The sequence below is a fragment of the Pogona vitticeps genome, chromosome 5 (assembly GCF_051106095.1).
Source record: "Pogona vitticeps strain Pit_001003342236 chromosome 5, PviZW2.1, whole genome shotgun sequence".
Taxonomy (NCBI): Eukaryota; Metazoa; Chordata; class Lepidosauria; order Squamata; family Agamidae; genus Pogona; species Pogona vitticeps.
Window position 1 is genome coordinate 133,358,110 of NC_135787.1, and position 21,357 is coordinate 133,379,466.

At 40.0% G+C, this 21,357-nt stretch overlaps 1 long non-coding RNA gene across 1 annotated transcript in view; it reads left to right on the forward strand.

Moving 5' to 3' along the window:
• Positions 1 to 21,357, forward strand: part of LOC140707387 (uncharacterized) — a 59,363-nt gene that overhangs the window by 29,793 nt on the left and 8,213 nt on the right. The window contains exon 4 of the long non-coding RNA XR_013536959.1: positions 19,966 to 20,093. This is a non-coding gene — a long non-coding RNA (uncharacterized LOC140707387). The remainder of the gene's footprint in view (positions 1 to 19,965; positions 20,094 to 21,357) is intronic.

The following is a 21,357-nucleotide window of genomic DNA, read 5'->3' on the forward strand; positions in this document are numbered from 1 at the left end:
CCTTGACTCCCCATCACCGTGGGGGCCTTTGTGGACTGGTGAATGGTACAAGAGGAGAGGGTGAACCTAGTCCGCTTGCTTCTCCCACAGCCCTTCCTCCCGTCCCCGCGCCTCAGTTTCCCCCTCCTTGGTTTCCCGCCTTAGCCATGCCGTGTTAAAGAAGGAAGTCTTTTAGCGGCGCGCGGGAAAACGTGCCACTTCAGGCTAGACGGTCTTTTCAGCCGCCTTCGTTCGGCTTTTGTGCCTTTTGAAATTATTAAAATGTTAACATGACGGCGGCGCCTTTGATATTTAAGACAAAAGGGAGAGGGAGAGTAAAGGGGGGGGGGGAATTGCCAGCAAAAGGAAGCATTCGACAATCTGCAAATGGGGAGGACGAAGGAGGGGGGAAACCCACAACCCGCGTTTTCTTTCATAACTCCGCGAAGCCTAATCCTCCCTTCCACTCCTAGGAATTTTTTCATCCCCAGCCGAACACCCATCCTTCCTTGGCCGTTATTTATTTATTTATGTGCCCTTCAAGGATCCAAACAGACAGACGTTTAATTTCTGACACTATGCACGTGTAAATGGGTTGGCACGTCTTTGAAAAAGAACAAAGGGAGGGCGATCCGTATATTTAAATAGTCTGGCCCTAAAATCCATCCGACTAAACAATTCCCGTTTGGTGGCTGCGGGACGCGTTTCTCCAAGGCTGCACACTACGAAGGAGTAAGTTCCGCAGAAATAAATACCACTTGGACATAAACGGGCTGAACCAGGACTTCCCCGGTTGTTTTGTTTTTTGCCTTCTTAAATGCGAGGAAGTCGTAGTGGAGAGGAAGGTTGTTGTTCTTGTCTTCCGTTTCCGCAGTAGTAGGTAACCTCTCGTGTGGGGTATGCTGCAGGAAGTGGGGGGTTAGATTCCTAACTTTCTGGGGTTTGCTGTAAAAGCCGTAGTGTAGCCCCTCAACTCAGAAGATCGTTAGTCTACTGATAAGTAAATTCGATTTAATTCAGTGGGACTCAATCCCAGGTCTGTGTAAGCCTTGCAGCACTACTCCTGTTTCTTCAGAAGTAAGCCCCACCTTCTTCATTCAACCCTGGCCTTCTCCCCTAACACATGTGTTTGCTTCCGAGCCTGTTTCTTCGGAGCAGGAGTCCGGCTTCGAAGGGCTGCAAGGCTACAGTCGCGCGTCCCTGGCAGCGAGTAACTACGGGAAAGTATTGGGCGGCGGCGGCGGCGCCACGCTGAATGTTGCCCGGTGAAGGTTTCTGGACAAGCGCCCGCTTTACTCGGAGCCTCTGCAAAAGATGGACTCGTGAGCTGTCGGGAAAAGCACCGGCCCCTTACCCCGGAGAAAGCAGGCGCAGCCCCCCCCCCCTTGCCAGTGAGCCGAAGCACGCCTGTTTTCAGAAACGCAATAAATCGATTTGCCAGAGGAATACCCCGATCGGGTGATTCCTTTTATTTCCCCCCCCTCTCTCTCTCTCACTCACACACACACACACACACACACACACACACACACACATTCTTTTGCCTAAATAAGCGCTCCCTCCTCCCCCCCCCCCGGCGGGCTTTTCTCCCTGCTCCTGCGCATGCCACACAATCTCTTCGGTGCCACCTTAGCCTGGCACCGAGTTTTCTGCTGTCGCGCTTCGGCGTCCTCCTTTCGCGCGCTCGCACGAGGGTTTTGCGTTCTTCGGATCAACTCCGCGAAGCCCCGCAATCCGGCTGTTAAAGCATCGCTTTTGCCCCATATATCCCTCATGGCCGCCCCCACCCAGGTCGTTTTGAACCTGTCAACCGCCAGCCTTCCCCAGAATTTTATCCGCAAATTCTTTTCCCCTCGCACAGAGCCCCTGAAACCCCCCCCGCCGCTTTTTAAAAACTCTTTTCCTCCTTTCTCTCGTCAGCCTGTAAAGCGTATTGGCATTGGGTTTGCGGAAAGTTGCTCTTCACCTGGGGGGGGGGAAGCCTGAGCTCTTTTTTTTACCTCTTTGCAAACGGTTTGGGAAGTCGGATGGGCTGGATTATCAATTAGAGAATTATCTATTTATGAAAATGTCGAGCTATTTATGAAAAGAGCGGCGCCATAATTATGAACTGTTGTCTTGACAACTGGGAAGGGCTGATTGGATTGTTTTATCAGGAGGGGCTGCTGATTTTCAAATCTTGAAAAGATTGAAAGAGAGAAAAGGGCGAGGAGGGGGGAAGAGAGAGAGAGAGAGATCAAGCTGCCGAAAATAGTAAAGGGGCTGCTTAGAGAAAGAGGGAGTGCTCCCCCCCCCACTCCACATTTACACACGGAGAGTATTCCTTTTTTTTTAATGGAGAGAAGGAAGAAACAAGGGAGGGGAGCGAAAGATTTCTTTCGCCTGTGATGCAGATATATTGGCAAAAAGCCAGAGTTGCTTTTGTGAATTTCCTAGTCGGTGTCAATGTCATCCAGAGCACTCATTTGAACCCGGAATCGGCAAAAGCATTGTCGCTCTGTCATTTTGTTGCCAGAAGTGTGTGTGTGTGTGTGTGTGTGTGTGAATATTTTACTATTCTGTCTGACAGGACTTCACATTTTCTGTAGCCCGCCTTTAGTACGTTGAACTGCCAGACAGAGAAATTAATACCCTGAGTGACTGTATTTTAATTAAGCAATTTCATGCAAATTACAAATTTCAGATTGCCAAATAATATATTGCGCAAAAATTGTAGGCTGGCTGATCTGATATGCATGGAGTATTACTCTTCCAGGCACTGTGCATACATGGGAAAATGAACAAAAATGCTAATTTCCAATCTACTATGCAAACGGCAAAAGATGCCTATTTAGATACATATGCTTTCCTCAGGAAGGGTAAACAGTTCTTTAATTTAATATAGCTGACACTTGAAGATGTGTGTGTGGTGGTGTCTTTGGCAAAGATTTTTTTGCATTGAGCAAGTAAATGAGAATATAGAAAGCATCTTGTTAATGGTGACTAATAAAAACTAATATTGCATGCAGTATAATGATATTAAACCTTGTAACTGGTACATAAAGCAAGATCATTCCTATTGTTGCTCTGTCAATGAACACCAAATATGCACATGTATTAAATACATACTTTTTGACCAGAGAGAGAGAGAGAGAGAGAGAGAGAGAGAGAAATTAACCCTCTGTGCACCCAGCAGAACAATTATCAAGTGCTTCAAAATGCAAGGAGAGACAAGATAAAATGAAGGATGTGAACTATAAACCTATTGTTGAGCAGATTCAGATCTAGTACTGTAACTGGTTTGTGAATTGAAGCAATAATAAACAAGAGGCAACTCCTACTTTTCTGAACCCATTTTGTTTTTCAAAATACAAGAGTACAGGCAACTTAAATCACAGCAAGGAATGCAAAGCCACTACAAAAATGCATGATTTCACACTAATTTTTTTTACAGAAAGAATGCCACAATCACTAGTAATTAAAAAGTGTAGGTCCAATTTTATGCTGCTGAATTTCTTCATACAGACACATATGCAGGTAACACTCCCAGGTGCAGATAGGTTAGTGTGAATTTAGTTAGTATATAAGCCTTCAATTATCTCAATAGTTGGTGTCATTCCAAAAACTACAGTCACAATTATAAATATAGCAACTGTTCACTGCATATATTTTAGTGTGGCTTACACAGGAATGAAAAGAAAATCATTGGATTTGCATTTCTGTATCAAAATGCACCAATGGAACAGTATATTTTACCCAAGATATCTGAAATTTTGTGAAGGCTTTTGTGTATTTTGAGAAGGACAAAAATGTGCATAAACCCAAGGATACATTTTTAAAATGTGCACAGCAAAGCATGTGTACTTTTGAAAAACGTGCACAGCCATGGTTTGTTCAATGCAAAAAAAAAATGCATACATTAGGAAAATATGTACATTTTAAAATATTTCCCCACCCACTTATTCACCCACACAGACAAAATACAGATTTTATTGTAGAAGCAGAAAGTCGCTCAATGCAGTACTGAAATTGAGTGAGAATGATGCTGAAGAGAATGCAGTTTACCTGTAAAGAGTTGCATTTAATTTTGAGTATTTGTAACTTTGCTGTAGCAGATTAACAATTTTGGTTGCTCAAAATCAGGGCAGGTCTCTACACAAAATGGTATTTATATGTAAAGACATGCCAACTGCTTATGGGGAGCAGAAGGGAAGTAGTAGGCTGGCATATATGCTGTATAGAGGTGGGTAGGTGAAGTGATGGGACATGTACAGTGGTGCCCCGCTAGACGTTTACCCCACATGACGTCGAAATCACTTGACAATGACTTTTTTGCAATTGCTATTGCGATCGCAAAACGATGGTTCCTATGGGGGAAATCCGCTTTACGTTGATTAGGTCCCTGCTTCGCGAACCATTTGTTTGCAAAATGATGTTTTTTCCGGCTCTGCAAAATGGCTTCCCTTCACAAAATGGCTGTTTTCCGGACAGAAGCTTCGGAAGACAGCAATTTTAAACAGCTGATCAGCGGTTCTCTATGGGCAGTCTTCGCTGGATGATGAGGTATTTCCCCATTGGAACACATTAACCAGTTTTCAATGCATTCCAATGGGTTTTTGTTTTTGCTTGACGATGATTTCGCTTAACAGCAATTTTCCTAGAATTGATTATCGTCGTCAAGCGGGGCACCACTGTAAACTGAAACGTAGGAGGGCAGGTGGTTCAGATGGCATGGCTCTTGTGGGGTATGGAAGCATTGCTGCTCTTGGTACCCTACTGCTTGAGTTAGGTCCCTCATTCAACCTAATGGCAAGGCCAGCCCTGCCTAGGACAAGACTTCTCATTCTTTATCTCTGAGTGAAGACCTTCTCTTCTCAATCTTTCTTAGAGTCATTTAAAGTATTTTTACTGATAAATGAGGACAGAGATAGGGATGTGCTGGGCGGGGGTTGTTTGTTGGATTACATTTCTGGGAATTCTCCATTCTGGGAGTTCCACATGACAGATGCCTATATATGTGGTTCACCTGGAACTGGTTGACTTTGTGGCCTACCAGAGGCCTAGCTCCATCTACAGTACTTCACTTCCTGTTTAAAAAGGAAGGTTCCCAGCAAGCAGTGCAGTTTCCTTTTGATCAGATCTATGCTTTTGTAAACTTTTAAAAAAAGGCACAGTGCTAGAGACACACTCCAAAGAACATGAGGAAATTAATGATGGAACAAAGGTAAAATAAAGCAAATGGATTCTCCTGCTGGGTCGTGGGTGGAGGAGGGGACAGGGGAGTGTGATGGAAAGATTACATGGGATGAAAAGACTACAGTAAATGTGTATGTAACTTAAGATGGACACACATTCTTAAGGAACTGAGGACTATAATAATTTTCTGTGATCATCTCAATTGTTCTTTCTCACAGACTGTAGAGAAGGACGTAGTTTGGATTCTGGCCCTCAGTATCTAAGGGACTAAATCAATTAAAAGCTAGTTTAGGAAGAGCCACTCTTAACAAGTTGTCATGATCAGAGGCAAGCTTTTGTACATTATATTCCACATTCTCAGACACATAGAGTACAATATGTAGGCCACAGGTTTACATACACAGTGTACATGGTTGCACTTGTAGGAATAAAATGAAAGGGGATACTGCAGATGACAATTGCATTATTAACATTATTAACCTATGAGCTAAATATTGTACTAGACATGTATTGCAGTTGATTATAGACCCTGGTAATTAACTTTTTTAGTTGTTCATTGTATAAACGTCCTGGCAACAGGCAGAGTGGCCAATGAGCAGAATTAATTGCTTCAACACAACAAAGACAATAGCCTCACTACTGTGTATTAATCTGAGATGCTTAGCATTAATTGATTACTATACCTATTGACAAAATGTTTAAGAAAGTTCATTACCAGTGTTAATAATGCAATTATGATCTTCTGTTTTCCATTTCATTCAATTCCCACCCACACAACTATGTGCACTAAGTATATTTAGGGCACAGTTTTAGATATATAATATACATGGTTGTGCAGGTGAGACAGAGCGAAAGGGGAAGCAGAAGAAGACAATCACATCATTAACATCATTAACCTTCAGGCTAAATATTGTACTACACATGTACTACAGTAGACTATAATCCATGAAAGTTCACACTACAATAAATTTGTTAGCCTTAAAGTTACCACAAGATCTTTTTTTGTAATAAGTACTGAAACACTCCTTGGCTATTCCTTTGAAAAATGATCTGATCACAATGATCATAAATCCTCTAAAGAATCATTTAATATACTGAAAAGGCTATCTAGATGCAAATCCTTATATAAATAAAGAGTCAGAGTTTGTAGAGCTTTCCAGTTCAAATAAATAGATGGACTTTTATAGTATGAGCCAGTCATACTGGTGACCAAATTTTCAAAATTTGCTATCAGTTTTTCCTTCTGAGAGAGATCATTTGATTTGTTAAGTAGGTGGGCAATCTCTCAGCAGCTGTCTCAGAGTGCCCATGGGTTTTCAGTTGGCAGGTATAAATAAAACCTGGAGGAAAAATACCATTTGATGAATTAAATTGTCATATGGCAACTGGGTTGTCAAATGAAATCAAAAAGCCAGGATAACCCCTGAGAAGAAGACAGGTAAATGGTTGGGGAAGGAACAGAGATTTGCAATTGACTAGTACTTCAAACAAGCAAATTTCAAAGGAAGTTGATAATTATTTTGAGATCTACCTTTCCCTGGACTGACACTTGAGCAGATATTTAACAAACTAGGCATGTCGGCTTCTCCTTATGGATTCCAGTTGTGTCTTATAGACAATATATTATATGAAAAATGGATTAGAAAAGGGCTTTTCTGCAACAGGCTGGTTGTATCTAAATCAATCCTGAATGTTCTTGAAGAAGCCGGTAGCCAAATAAAGGTTTTATTTGGCCAGAAACTCACCATTTCAGTAAAGTGAGCAATATTTAGCTTTAATATTTTCCTCTGAGAAACTGGTTTCCTTTGTAGTCTGCTGAAATATATGCAGTTTTCTCACCTGGTCTCTTGTTAAGATCATTGGGGACTCTGCAGATACTGTGCATGATTAACCTGGTTGTAAATTTACCACCTTAAAGTATAATATCTACAATAATATCTGAAAGCCTATGTGAACACTTGTGTGTGCAAGTTTATACATTTATACATTATATTTTGTGCACAGGTATGAGCAATTTTAAAAAATGGGACAGGTTCAGCTTGAGAATTCGCAATTCATTGTCATAAAGGATGCAACTACACTTACAGAAAGGATTGAAGTCACTTTGCAGAAACTTTGTTTAAAACGACACTGGGACTTCCATCCTGGCCAGCTAGTGCTAAGAGGCCTTCTAGCTACTGATGTCTCCAGGGGCTCATCATACAGCAAAAAGTAAGCTGCTGGAGCTGCCTCTCATGCAAGAACAATGTCTCTGCCCAGCCAAGGTCATAGAGGCTTCGAGCTATCTCAACACTGGCTGCCTAGCAAAGCTCATTTGGCTGAGGTAGGGGCAAGCAAGCAAGGCTGCACTGACTCCAGCACTGTCAGTAGTGGTGAGAAGCCTCTTGGAACTGGCCATCCTGTGGCGTTGGGACTGCCTCAAGTCCTGCATACTTACTGAGGGTTATCTGAAACATGTCATTCTTCCCTACACCTATAGAAAAGATAACAACAAAAATTAAAGCTAGAGTTGTCTACTCTACACATTTAATTCTGACTAGAAACGATCAGTGATATTCTGCCAGCATACAATCAGTCTGCATGATGTGGACATGTGGAAAGTTGCCCAAGTCAAGTGATATGACCTGGTTAGAGGGCACCTCCATTGTGACCTTGTTCATAATGCCTGTGCCCAGTAAGGACCTCATCAGACCCGCAGCTGGGGGGAAAAGTGAAATAAAAAGAAAGAGATTTATCTTTTAGGTCCCTTAATATGAATGGTCTCGTGCATTTTATAGTGACAGTGTACTTACTTTTGAGAATATTAGTATTGATCTATTGTTGTATCTTGTTCTTTTTAAATTTTTAAATATATTTTATAGAATTGGAATAATATGAAACACTATACTGGTATGTATTATGATGCATTAATGTTATGATGTGTTGCAATAATTGATACGTATTTCTTTTTGTTCATAAAACATTTCGAAAAATGTGATGCACAAAAAAACCTGACTGTGACCAACACTAGGTAATACAACAATGGTCGTGCAACTTACATACTGGCAAAATGACATTTTCTCCACGGAATTTCTTTCCATATGTAAAAAAAATGGTGGCCATATTCATGACAAATCATAGGGGTGTGAGTGAATCACTGCAGCTGGCAGCTGGGCCACTATCCTTGACCGCAGAAGTGGAAGTATTTTTCAGAACAGAATCAGGACTCTCCTTAGGACTCTTGTCCTTGGTCTTGTACTAGAGATTTGTGGCACAATAATGAGGCAATGGCCTTTTCTCATTCTGTCTGTGCAGCAAAGGTGTTGGAGTATATATAAATTGCATGATACCAAGGTAGGGGCAGGCTGAATGTGCCTTGTAAGCCACATGCAGCACCCCCCCCTGATCAGTTTTGTATCCCTTCACATCCTGGGCTCCTAAGCAGCACCACACCGTAAGATGATGGATGGATGGATGGATGGATGGATGGATGGATGGATGGATGGATGGAAATGTGCTTAAAATGACCCCTTGTATATGGGCAATCTTGCCAAGTTTATCTTTAAAATCTTTTAACATTTTTGCCCGTAGAGTGCACAAGGGGATTTTTCAGTACAAATTAGTTTTTAAATTAAATTTAATATTTCAATTAACCAAAAAATATTTGCTAAAAATTTAAAAATATGCAGATCAGCCTGTTTAAGCCATGTTCTCCTGGGAATATTGCCCTTGGGTTGCTGATAAATCTGAAAAAGGCTCTTGGACCTGCTGAGATCACCCATACCCTTATGTGTACTTTTTGCATGTGCCCGAACTTGATTAAAGAATCCATTTTGGATGTCAACCCTGTTTTACTGTGGCAGAATAGGTTCTTTTTAACTTTCTACAAAATTATATAGAGTGGAACAAAGTAGTTCCATCTATTCATAATGAGACAAAAAAGAAACAAAAAATCTGCACATTTCCACCAGATCTCTTAAGATACACTACAGCATGTGCATGTTCCATGGAAAATCATTCTAATTTTTACTTAATTTTTTTAATTGAATCACCCACGGCCATGTTTTTCATTTTAATTTTTCTGTGCTATAATTTAGAATTGGCATGGGTGTTTTTCATTGGTTATGTAAGCACTTCTAATTATTACAATAATGCATTGTCTATATCAGTCTTAGATATTTGCTAATGAAGAAGGCAGCAGGGAATCTCCTCACCTGAGTCACCAAATAATCATAATACCATTTTTTAAAAATTACAATTAATATATTGGGTAGCGGTAATTTTCATTGCTTGAACAGATGCCCGAAACATTCTCCTCCTAGTATTAACACAATTGTAAGAATGATATTTTCTCATTATCCAGCCAGTTGTCATGTTGTCTCTCCTTGGTATTTGACAGGACAACCATTTACAATGCCTTCATTCAGTTGACTTGCTTATTAACTCTGAAATTCTTTTCTTGAGACATAGTTATCAGTCTGCAGGTGAATCCCAGCAGCTTATCCCAAAGTGAATTATATTTTTTTGGAAACCGTGGACAACATTCACATGTCCTCTGTCTACATTCAAAGGGTTACATTAATATAATTTTAGTACAGCCCTTGACACTGAATAATGCAGGCTAAGTTTTCCAAAATGACCCAAGAGTTTTGACAAAATAGTGATTTACTTGGTATAATACTTCCAGGGTCTAATCTCACAGCCCTTATTCACATGAGTGAGTTGAAGGCAACATGAATAATAACAGCTTCAATGTAAAAGGCCTGCATAATCAGCCACAAAGGTCTCCTGTTCAGCAAAGCATTTAAACACGTGAGTTCCAATCCCAAACACACATTGCTTACTTATGAGTTCAGTGCATTTACGACTGAAAATTTGCCTGAAATCTTCAATCCACTATATTCGATAGAAGCAGTATTGTTAAATTCAGTAGAGTGTAGAGTTAAGCTATCAAAATGAACACAACTTAAATTCATGTGCTAAAACATGACAAAAGAAGATGCAACAACTAGGAAAAAAATGCAAGTTTTCTATAAAGAAAAGGTGCAAGTAGGAATTTAATTTTTTCCATCCACAGTGGATCAATATCTTGAGTTAAAAATTGCCTGCTATTAGGAATAGAAAAATGAAGCTTGGGTTTACAAGAACTGAGCAGGGCAGTTGAGGACAGGACATTTTGGAGACTACTTATTCATAGGATCACCATAAGTCAGAAGCGACTTGATGACACAGAATAGCAAAAATTGATCTTGTAGCTCTGCTTTCATTGACCCATCACAGCTTTAAAAAAAAAAACAGCTCTTCTGCATATTGTTAAAAAAAGGCCCCACTGCAAATGTTTTGAAGGAATTCCCTTTGCAAAGTAGTCCTTTTGAGCAAGTGGAATTCTTCCAATCTTCCATTTTTTCCCCAAAAGTCCAAAGGGTCAGCCTACTTGAAGGGTTACCCATTAAGACAGATGGGCCTGTCTGGGTACATGGAGTCAAAAGTCAACGGAACCATTGGAGAATTCTGCAGGATATTTTTTAAAAGGACTTCTATAAAGCCTAATTGAATGAATATTTGAGGGATTGTTGATAGGACGACTGAATGTACAGAGAAACGTCAAAATGGATGTCTTATCTTAGCACTCCCTGCTAGGAACTGTTGCACTTTGTTTTACGTTGTTAATTGATTCTTCTTAAATTGTTGTTTTATTATGATGGTATTTGTAAACAGCCCAGAGTGGAGTGGCCTTGGTAGCCAGATCGGTGGTATAAAAATCAAATGAACGAATAAATAAAATAAATAAATAAACCCAGCAGCAATGCTGCAATCAGAATTTGACTTCCCTTCTCAGTTCTGAAAGAATTCGTTGTTGTCTGTTGTAGTTTCTTAGAAAGATCTTGGCTCAGCCATCATAACAGCTTGCATAATTCTCATCCCCTGACAGTACACACATTCAGATAGTAGATAAGTGAGTCCAATTGACCAGCTCCCTTTCATACTTCGGGAAATAGTAGAAATCACAGGGACCAGGCCACTAAGAACAAAGGTAGGTGTGGAGAATTTTTGGCCATCCAGATGTTCTGAATTTCAACTTGCCCCAACCACATGGTAAGGAGTGGTAGCTAGAGGACACTTCCCCGAGCCAAGCAGCATTAGATTAAGATGTTTACTGTACAGTACAACATACCTTTCTCCATTTCCAATTACTTATACAATGGTGCTTCGCACAACGAGCGCCCCGTACAGCGATGAATTCGCTCTACGAGGACGCTTTTGCGATCGCTAATGCGATCGCACAGCGATGGCCCCAATGGGCGAAAATCGCAGAGCGAAGGTCGGTAAGCGGTTCGCTTACCGACCTTCGCTTTGCGACCCGCCGATCAGCTGTTCCGCGGCTTCAAAATAGCCGCCGGAACAGCCGAAAGGGCCGGGTGCAGCGTTTTCGCGCCCTTGATAAGCAAGGGGAGGGCGCGAAAACGCTGCCGGAGCAGCCAAAATGGCTGCCCACAGCGTTTTTGCGCCCTCCCCTTGCTTACCAAGGGCGCGAAAACGCTGCACCCGGCCATTTCAGCTGCTCCGGCGGCCATTTTGGACCCGCCGATCAGCTGATCAGCGGGTCCAAAATGGCCACTGCGCGCCCCAAAACGGCCGTGTGCACCGTTTTTGCGCCCTTGGTAAGCAAGGGGAGAGCGCGAAAACGCGCACAGCCATTTCGGCTGTTCCGGCAGCGTTTTCGCGCCCTCCCCTTGCTTACCAAGGGCGCGAAAACGCTGCGCACGGCCCTTTCGGCTGTTCCGGTGGCCATTTTGAAGCCGCGGAACAGCTGATCGCAGCCATTTTCGTGCCCTCGTTCAGCGAGGGGAGGGCGCAAAAATGGCTGCTGGACCCCTGAAGCATCGCTGAACTGTGAGTTTTCAGCCGATTTGGACTTTTCTGCCCCGCTCAGCGATGTTTCACACAGCGAGGGTTAATCCGGGACGGATTAACCTCGCTGTGCGAGGCACCACTGTATCTCTGAACGTTATCTGCCTTTTGTCATTGTAAAGTAAGATGTATGTGATATCATGAGAGGATGCACAAAATTATTCAGACAATTTGGACATGCAACAACACCAAGTAATTTTTCAATAATCTGGCAGGGCAAAGGGTATGGCTAGCATATTACATCTGAGGCAAAATCCTATTGTGTAAAGTTACACCAGTGTAAACTGGATCAGGTGCCAGAAATATTGAATTTAAATGAATTGAAGGTTTCCTAACTGCCCCCCCCCCTTTAGTTCTGAGCATCCCCAGAGATTTCTTTTGCCCCAGGAAAGCTTTTAGGAGCCTCAGGATGGAGGAAACCCTACATAGTCAAAACTTGCACCAGATCATCACTGCATGGATTGGGACCACCAGTGGTAATTTTTGACTTTCCATTCTGAGGGTATCGGGGCAAAAGTGAACCCCAGAGAGCCTCATAACCTGAAAGGTGGGAGTAAGAACCATTTAGTTCATTTAAATTTAAGTTTTCTGACATATGCCCCAGCTTATTCCAGCATAACTTTATGCCAATAGGATTTTGCCCATTGGTGTCCCACCATCTACTGATTCCACTTAAAGAAAACAATATACAGTACTGTATGCCCACTCAGTGCTAAAGTTTAGCAAAACAGTTTGATTTTTTTTTCTGTTGAACTATGTCATCTGGTCATATTTATTACTTTTCTTTGGGCCCTTAATATACTTGAAAGAAGTAGAAGAAAAATAGTTCACTTGGTTTATTCGTTTACAGTTTATTGAGACTTAACAATCTGTGATATGATTCCTACCCAAACAACAGATTATTATTAAAAGGTAGAAACTTTAATTCATGTTGCATTGCAGAAACACAGTTTGCCCCATTAGGTTAATGTGTCCACTGCAGATTCTTATCTTCGGGGGTTTATAACATGGCCATTAAAATGATTCATGACTGTAGTAATGATGCTTGAATCTGAAAAGTATCCTTTGGGATATTTTAAAGTTACCAAAGTATTAGGCAGGATAGAGGCTTTGAGCATTAGAAACAGTTGGTAATTTAGAAGCAGTAGTATGAATTAGTATAAAGTTTTATGGACAATACAACCAACCTATGAAAGTTCTGCAGTACACATATATGTAATACATACAAGCTGGTAAGCATCAGTGCAGCAACTGAAGTCCAGCTGATTGCATATAAAACCGGGAAAACAGAAAATGCAGCTGCAGATCAATTTATCCAGAATCAGAAAAGACTAAGAGTAATGACTTTAACCAGATCAGAAATTGTTTGGTCAAGAGTGGACAAATCAGTGGTAGTTTTGCAGCTGTGCTGTGTTCTAGGCTCAGCACAAGGATGCATGAGGAAATAAATGGCAAGTGTTGCCCATGTTTTTAAGCAGGTCCTACAACAGGGTTGGGCAAAATGCAGCCCAACTTCTTGCATCCACCAGAGGCTAAAACACTATCTTTTCCATTGTTTTTATTCAAAAACGTCCCTTGTGCCTTCAGAAGAGGTGTGTTTTGGGTACCCCCCCACATGACTCCCCAAAAGTTTTTTTTTAATTTTTAAAAAGAAGATTTGGTCACGAGATACCATGAGTCTTTTCAGGTTTTTTTGTTTCTAAACTACCCTGATTGGGTGGATCATCATGCTGTTGAACTATGCAGATAGAAATTTGATCTCTTTCCCCATCCATTGAAGAACGTTTGCTCTTTTTTGCTACATGTGCTGAAGGTTAGGCTTTGTTTCGGTACCAGAGAATCAATATGTAATAATATTTATTTTAATTAATAAATAAAGCAAACAAGGCTAAACTTTGGTTATATCTCTTCTTTCTTCTATAATCCATTAGCAATGCAGCCCTCTAGGTGTCAGCCAGTCTGAAAAATGGCCCACAGCCCTGCCAGAGTGGCTTGTCCCTCCCCTAAACAAAAGAACAAAATCCTGTTTGTGTAGCTCTAATGTAAAGTTACAGCCACATAAATGTGCTGGCCATTACATCTGGCAACACGGAATTGTACAACTGAATTGTGCAATTGTTTGCAAAATTTCTATTGACACCGTTGCACATGCACCCACCAACGTGCTGTATATGAAGCACTTCTACCTTGGCATATTGTGGCTTCCTCGGTCATGACTTGATGTTACACCTATATGGCTATGTAAGAGGATTTTGCCCAATTATTTAAAGCAAAATCCAAGGGGGGGATACACAGACTAACATGGCTACGTCTTCCAAAACTACAACTGTTGTTTAAATTCCTCAGTGTAGTTCCACTCGCATACACTGCAGAATGTTTTCAATATTCCTTTCCTGAAAAGTTCTAAAATTGTCTGCAGGTCAAAAATCACTATTGTCAAGAAAGATCTGCATAATAACCTTTTATTCCTGGTATCTAATACTCTGTTTGGTGGGGACATTGGCCTAAAAGAAAAAGAAAAAAAGACAGACACAACAAAGCATTCAAAAGTGTTCTCATTCCTGTAGATATGTTATCTCTATTATCACTTCTATCTATATTATCATTGGACTCCCACCTCATTTTCCTGTATATGTCCTGCTGTGGATGTGTAACTTTTAAAGAAGTACTGAATTCATGCTATTTGGAATCCCTGCATGCTCCATCTATACAATGCCACATCCCTTTTGAATTCCTTTCTTCTCAGTTTACCAACCAGCAGTGTTTAGTATGTTGAATACAATGCAAACAAATGTAACTATTCGAAATATATGCCAAGCATTCAAAGAAAGATCCAATATTTTTAACCTGAAACTGTTTAGAAAACAAAATTTAAATAATCTGTCACATTAGCATTCATCTGAGTTCAGTTTTCTTTCTTTTAATGAAAAAGCAGTTTCATTAATTACATCTTATATTGAGAGATAATCATCTGCTCATTGTAGATTGCACTATAGCTTATAAGTGCAGTTATAAAGCAAAACAATGTGTTAATAATAGGTGTATTATGATTCTTTTATCTCATTCCAGGTTTCAGTCTTAAGCATTTTTCCCTGTGTTTTTAACTACTTTTATACAAATGCCCTGCACCAATTTATTACACCTGCCAATTTCATTATATGTGAACTTAATAATAATTACAATATAAAGCTCCAGATGCAATTCACTACCAAATTGGATGTAATTTACATAAAGCAATAATGGAAAAGAATCAGAATTTCTATTTATTTTCTTTTGACAGATACCTGACTTATTATGAATTAGGACCACATGAGCAACTTTAAAAACACTTAATTTAATGCACATATTGAGTACTTTCTCTCCACATTTACTAGTGATGAGTTCCTACTACTGTAGAAGTATTACATAGGCCAGTCCAACAGTGGTTGATTCACAGATCAAGCAATGAATGCTATTAAATAATACTTCATTTCAATGTAAGTCACTATTTTTCCTATTTGACCAATGGAGAATTTTATGGCACTGTAAATACAGTATTAGATTTAAACATTGTAACACATCTGAAGCAGGATTATAGGCCAGAGAAGACACTGACCCATATATGACATATTTTAAGAATCATGCAGGAATCTTTCTCTATTTTGAACTAGTCATGGGGAAGATCATCTTCCAAACCAGGCTGTGCTCCATTTCCTGCCACTTTAAATACTTTCTAGTTGACAGGTGTCTGCCAAATGGATCTCAAATGATTAGTTTTAAAGAATGGTTGATTGTCAAAGTAGATGATTGGTTCCCAGTCTTGGGTTCCCAGATACTGTTGAACTTCAGATCCCAGAATCCATTCCCATTGCTCATGCTGGCTGGCGCCTCCTGGGAGTTCATGTCAATCAATATCTGGGGACCCAAAGTTGAAATTTTTTGTGCAAACTAAGGTAGTTAAATTAGGACTCAAATGAAATCAATAGGAAAACTTAGTTACAAGTTAATCCTACTGAGTTCAATAGTGCAACTGATGCTACAATCCTACACCAACTTGACTGGTGGAAGTCTTTCTAAACTCAATGGGACACACAACTGAATTGATATGCATAAGGCTATCCTCTGTGGTTGCAATGGTATGTACACATATCTGGAAGTAAGTTCCACTAAGTGTTATAGGATCTAAGTGTAGATAAGCATATATATGCTTGCAAATTATGACTGGACTGTAACTTGCTTTCAGACTATCAGGAAGAAAGAGGAAAGAAGACACCCTAGCCTGAAATGAAAATGTGAACAGAGAAACTACCGTACATATTGTAGCGGAACCCCACATCACGCCTGTCCATCATGGGAAGCTCAAAGGCAGGGGCCTATGTATGAGAGGACGGGGGGGGGACAAAAAAAGGACAGTTAGACAGGCACAGAGTTAAAGAAGAGAGTTGGAGAAAAGAGATTGCAGATAGGGAATTGAAGAGAAAGTCAGGAGATTGATTTGAACAAGTTATGACAGAAATTGGAAAGTTGGAAGGCTAGAAAGAATAAGAAAGAGTTCAAATACATAGAGAATAAGTAGATAGTCAAAGAATATTGTAAAAGCAAATAAGAACACATACAAACCCAAGTGAAAGCAAATGATATGTAATGAATTATTCTAAACATCTGTGATTTCTCCTGTGATTTGCATAACATCTGTAAAATCAATAAATCCATTGAATTGGCAGCACGTGTCTTAGATTTCTCTATTTGGTATTGAGGGAATAATACCTGGTGGCAGCGTGAAGCGAAGACAAGCATTCAGAGGGTGGACTTGTGTTTAAGGGAAAATAAACAAAGGACACAGGGTGTACGTCAAACATATATCTTATTAAGAATACTGTACGATGATGTACTGGGATGGGGAAAGGTAGAAAACTGTGATGATTAACCTACATTTTAGTTATAAACCTTTATGCAAAATTAAACTGTTTCCTTAAAACACATTTTAAATGGAAATTTACAGTGGTTAAAACGCTGTACTGCAAGCTAAAACTGTGCTCACGACCTGGGGTTCAAATCCCAGGTAGCCGGCTCAAGGTTGACTCGGCCTTCCATCCTTCCGAGGTCGGTAAAATAAGTACCCAGCTTGCTGGGGGGGGCAATGTGTAGCCTGTATAATTAAAAATTGTAAACCGCCCGGAGAGTGCTTGTAGCGCTGTGGGGCAGTATATAAGTCCAATAAATAAATAAATAAATAAAAACTCTTCAGTTGTTATGTGCATAAATTTATCAACCCATATATATGCGCTTCCTGCCCTCTATATAAGGGTTGTGACAAATGCTCCACTACAGTAGGAAAAAAACCCATCCACAGCATCAGTATTTGCCGATTCATTTATCTGCTATCTGAAAATACTAAAAAAAGAAAAAAAAACCTCAGAAATACGTAGTGCCTTTCCCTCTGTTCTTGTTGTCCATTTCCTTCCCTTAAATGATAAACATCAAAAGCCTATAAACATATAAATATCACTCTAGCAAACACTGAACTTTTGTATCATGATGAGACTTAGATTCTTGACATGGTGATTTGTGGGATATGAGATATAAAAGGCTGGGAACCTCTGTTCTAAAAAACTACATCTAATATTCCCTACAGTAAGATCAACTAAATGAATGGGATTCTTAACTCAATCCCTTGATACAATGTGTTGGAACTAACAAGTAGACTGAGCCCACAATCTAAGTCTCATATGCAGCAGTGGAACCTAAATTTAGCCCAAGCACACACATATACAGTATTAGTTCCATTAAACTCAGTGATACTTACCATAGGAATTAGCTCCCCTTTTCCCACTGCCTAACCCGTTAATTGTGGCCACAGTCCTACAAAGAAGTAAGTACTGTATGTTTTAATAACCCACTTTCCTGATTATCAAAGGTATCAATTTGCCCAATAATGTAAACACTCAAGTGCATGATTTTGTTTAAGGAATTTGTTTTTTATCAACAGATGGAAATCTTCACCCACCTCCGTTTTTGTTCTCTTAGGGGAAAACCACATTAAAAAAAAAAGATGTATTTTCTCTAGAAATGTGTACATGATAAGAAATTCATTCCACAAGTTGAGACCTTTAAAAGACCTTTATCTAACTCACAGAATAAATTTGATATGCCTTACAAACCATTATGTGAACTCTTCCTCACTGTGCATGCGGACAGATTCACTCTTCCCTCCTAAGTGCTGTTTTCATTCAAATGAGGAATCTATAAAAAAAGAAAAGTTTGCCATACTCATTTTGTATATGGTTACCTAGAAGTCTGGAAAGTTCTCAGACATATTGTAGACGTATCTTCTAATACTCTTCACTCCCCTTCCATCACAGAAATCAGATAAGTCAAATCAAATGTGAGGCTAGACCCCTCATTTGGTTACTGTTGTCCTTCTGTTGGATTTTTTTTTTTTTTTTGAGAATCCAGATGATTAGAATTGATATCCACAGGCAAATCAGGAACAATTCCTCATAGTGTGTATACATCAGTGATTGCTAATGTCTTTTTCTGCAGCAGTTGCTCTATTGTTCAGAATCACGAGAAGTATGTTTTAGTTCTTCTTTCCATTTTTCTTCTTCCATTGTTTGAATCATTACATTATTTGTTTCATTTTAGATCATATCTATGCCCTGGCAGGGATACAAATCTTAATTTGCTTCATCCTTACAGATTTCTTGCTTACAAAGTAAACAAGAAAATGCTACTGTATAACCTTTTCTCTTCACTTTGGTAAGATAGTATTGTGTTGTGTTGTGCTGTATTGTAGACATTTTGCATATTTGAAAGACTTTTTTTCACATTTCTGGAAAATGCACAGACAATTATATATACACATTAAGGAAAATATGATATTAAAAGCTACTCCCTTGTTTAAATGCAACTACTACATTTCTAGTCCTCATGGTGTAATGCAGATGGCAAAATACACCATGGTAATAATATAGCACTTAACATTCTGTCCGCTAATAGGGTGAGGGGTCATACATCCTAAAGAATACATATCCTAGAGGATATATACTATAACTATGATGAACCAACTGGAATACCTACAGTTGCTTGTGGCTACCATTAGGCCATGTTGGTGTTTTGTTTTGCTTTGGTTTTTGCATTAAAAAACTGGACTGGATGTGATATGTGGCACAATGTAAGCACAATTCAGCCATTCTGAATATGTATTCTCCACATATGATGAGAGCAGCATGCAATCCCTGACCCTTCTGTTATCACTCTCACCACACAGTCTTGTATCTCTGTAGATTCCACAAGTGAGGCAGAAGCCTTCCCCCCCCACCCCATGTTTTAGCTCACCAGGGGAGGTTATACAGTGGACTCTCAACTTACAGACGGCTCCACTTACAGACTTTTTGAGTTACAGACTTCTCTGGCCGCAAAATTTAGGTTTGACTTGCAGCCGGAGAACCGACCTACAGACTGGAAAAAAAAATGGAACAAAATGGCAGGTTACGGATTAATCAGTTTTCAATGCATTGTAGGTCAATGGAGCCTCAACCTACAGACTTTTCGACCTGCAGCCACCATTCCAATACCGTTTAATTCCGTAAGTAGAGAGTCCACTCTATGAATAAAACAATCTCCTTAACTTTACTATTACATGATGAAAGCAGCAGTGGAAGCATAAGGCCAGTATGTTGTCCTTATCAGATAATGGAAGCCATAGGCTTTGAGAATAACTGAGCAGGTCTGAACATAATGTCACTTGACAAGGCTCCCCTCCCCCGCCATTAGATGGGTGAGGCAGTCACATCAGGTGGAAGAGGAAAAACAGATAGGCAAAACAGCTGCATGTCACACAGTTTGCCTTAGATCCAGTATGCCAGCCTTCAGATCTGGTGAATGGTGCTCTCTCATTGTCCATATTGGCATTTCAACTGCCATTTTTCTTCACCTCAGGCAGCAAAATGCCTTGGACTAGCTTTGAGTGGGAACATTAATATAACTGCTCAATTGGCAATCTTGAATGCTGATTCCAGGAGAGTTGAATCACAAACCAGCTCCTGCCACGCTTCAGGAAAGCACAGGTATGTGCAGTATTTCCATTTATCAATGTTCTAAAATAAGTATATCACAGACATCCGAGAAATCTATCATTTCAAATAAGCTTGTTGAAAATTTTGATTAGAAATTCAGGAGACAATTAATTGCACTCTATTTCATTAACACTGATATTTTAAGTGTGAATGAAGAAGGCAATCTGACTTTGGGGAAGATTAATTTTTTTTAAAAAATGTCAATGATAGTGTTATTTACGAAATACATTTATTAGAATTTAGAATTAAATATGTCTGTATAGTACTAAATATTGAGTATTGTTCATGAAATAAACTTGGCCTAGTTGGATTGAGGAGTAAGCCTTTTGCTGGTACACCAGAATAACAGATACATTTAGAATACAGAATCACAGCGGTGAATGAAGATAGAACTGTAATAAAGTGATGTTTAAAAAAATACACTTACATGAATATCAGTTTGAATCTAAAATAGTCACATTTCCTGACTTAAATTTACTATTTAGAGCAACCACCTTTACAATGCTAAAGTATGCAAAGCATTTAGATGGTTGGTTGTATTTCAGGACGTATTGTGATTCATTTACAAGACATTTAAACCAAGAATGGAAAACCTGTTCTATACTATTCATCCATAGTAGCTCAAATAATGAGCTTTAATAACACAATGTTACAACTAGAATTATGTTTAAAATTCATACTCCTTTATTAGGAGGAACACTTTAAAACTTTCGCATGCACCACAGTCTTGCTGAAGGTCCCATGCGGGGGGGGGGGGTGATGTCCTGGTGCTCATCAGTCCAGGAAGTAGGTACACAGAATGAGAAGTAGTCTTGGTCAGGGTGGTTAAAAGGAGAGTCCAAGGCCAGTACAGGTCAGTACAGGGTTAGGGTCAGGGCAATACTAGCAAAGGGTGCAGTGGACAATTAGTAGAATAATCCGCATTCAGGCCGAATTCACACTGTAGTATCAAAGCCATACTGAGTCAGCAGCCTAAACAAAGGGGGCCCAGAAATGAAGTCAACCTGTGTTGGGCCATCAGGAGACCAATCATGCAGAGCCACAAGGAATTCTAACAGCAGGGAATAAAGTGGTTAAAGTTTGGTCTTGTTCTCAGCATTGAGTTGAAGCTTGAGCAGTGGGTTTAACTTAGCTGAGGCATGTGAGTGACTCCCTTCCACAGCTGCAGCCACTCAGATAACCTTCTACAGCCAAGATGTCTTCTGCTTGATCCTTGTGCTCCATCATAGCTTGGCCCAGCTGTCCTGCCCTCTGA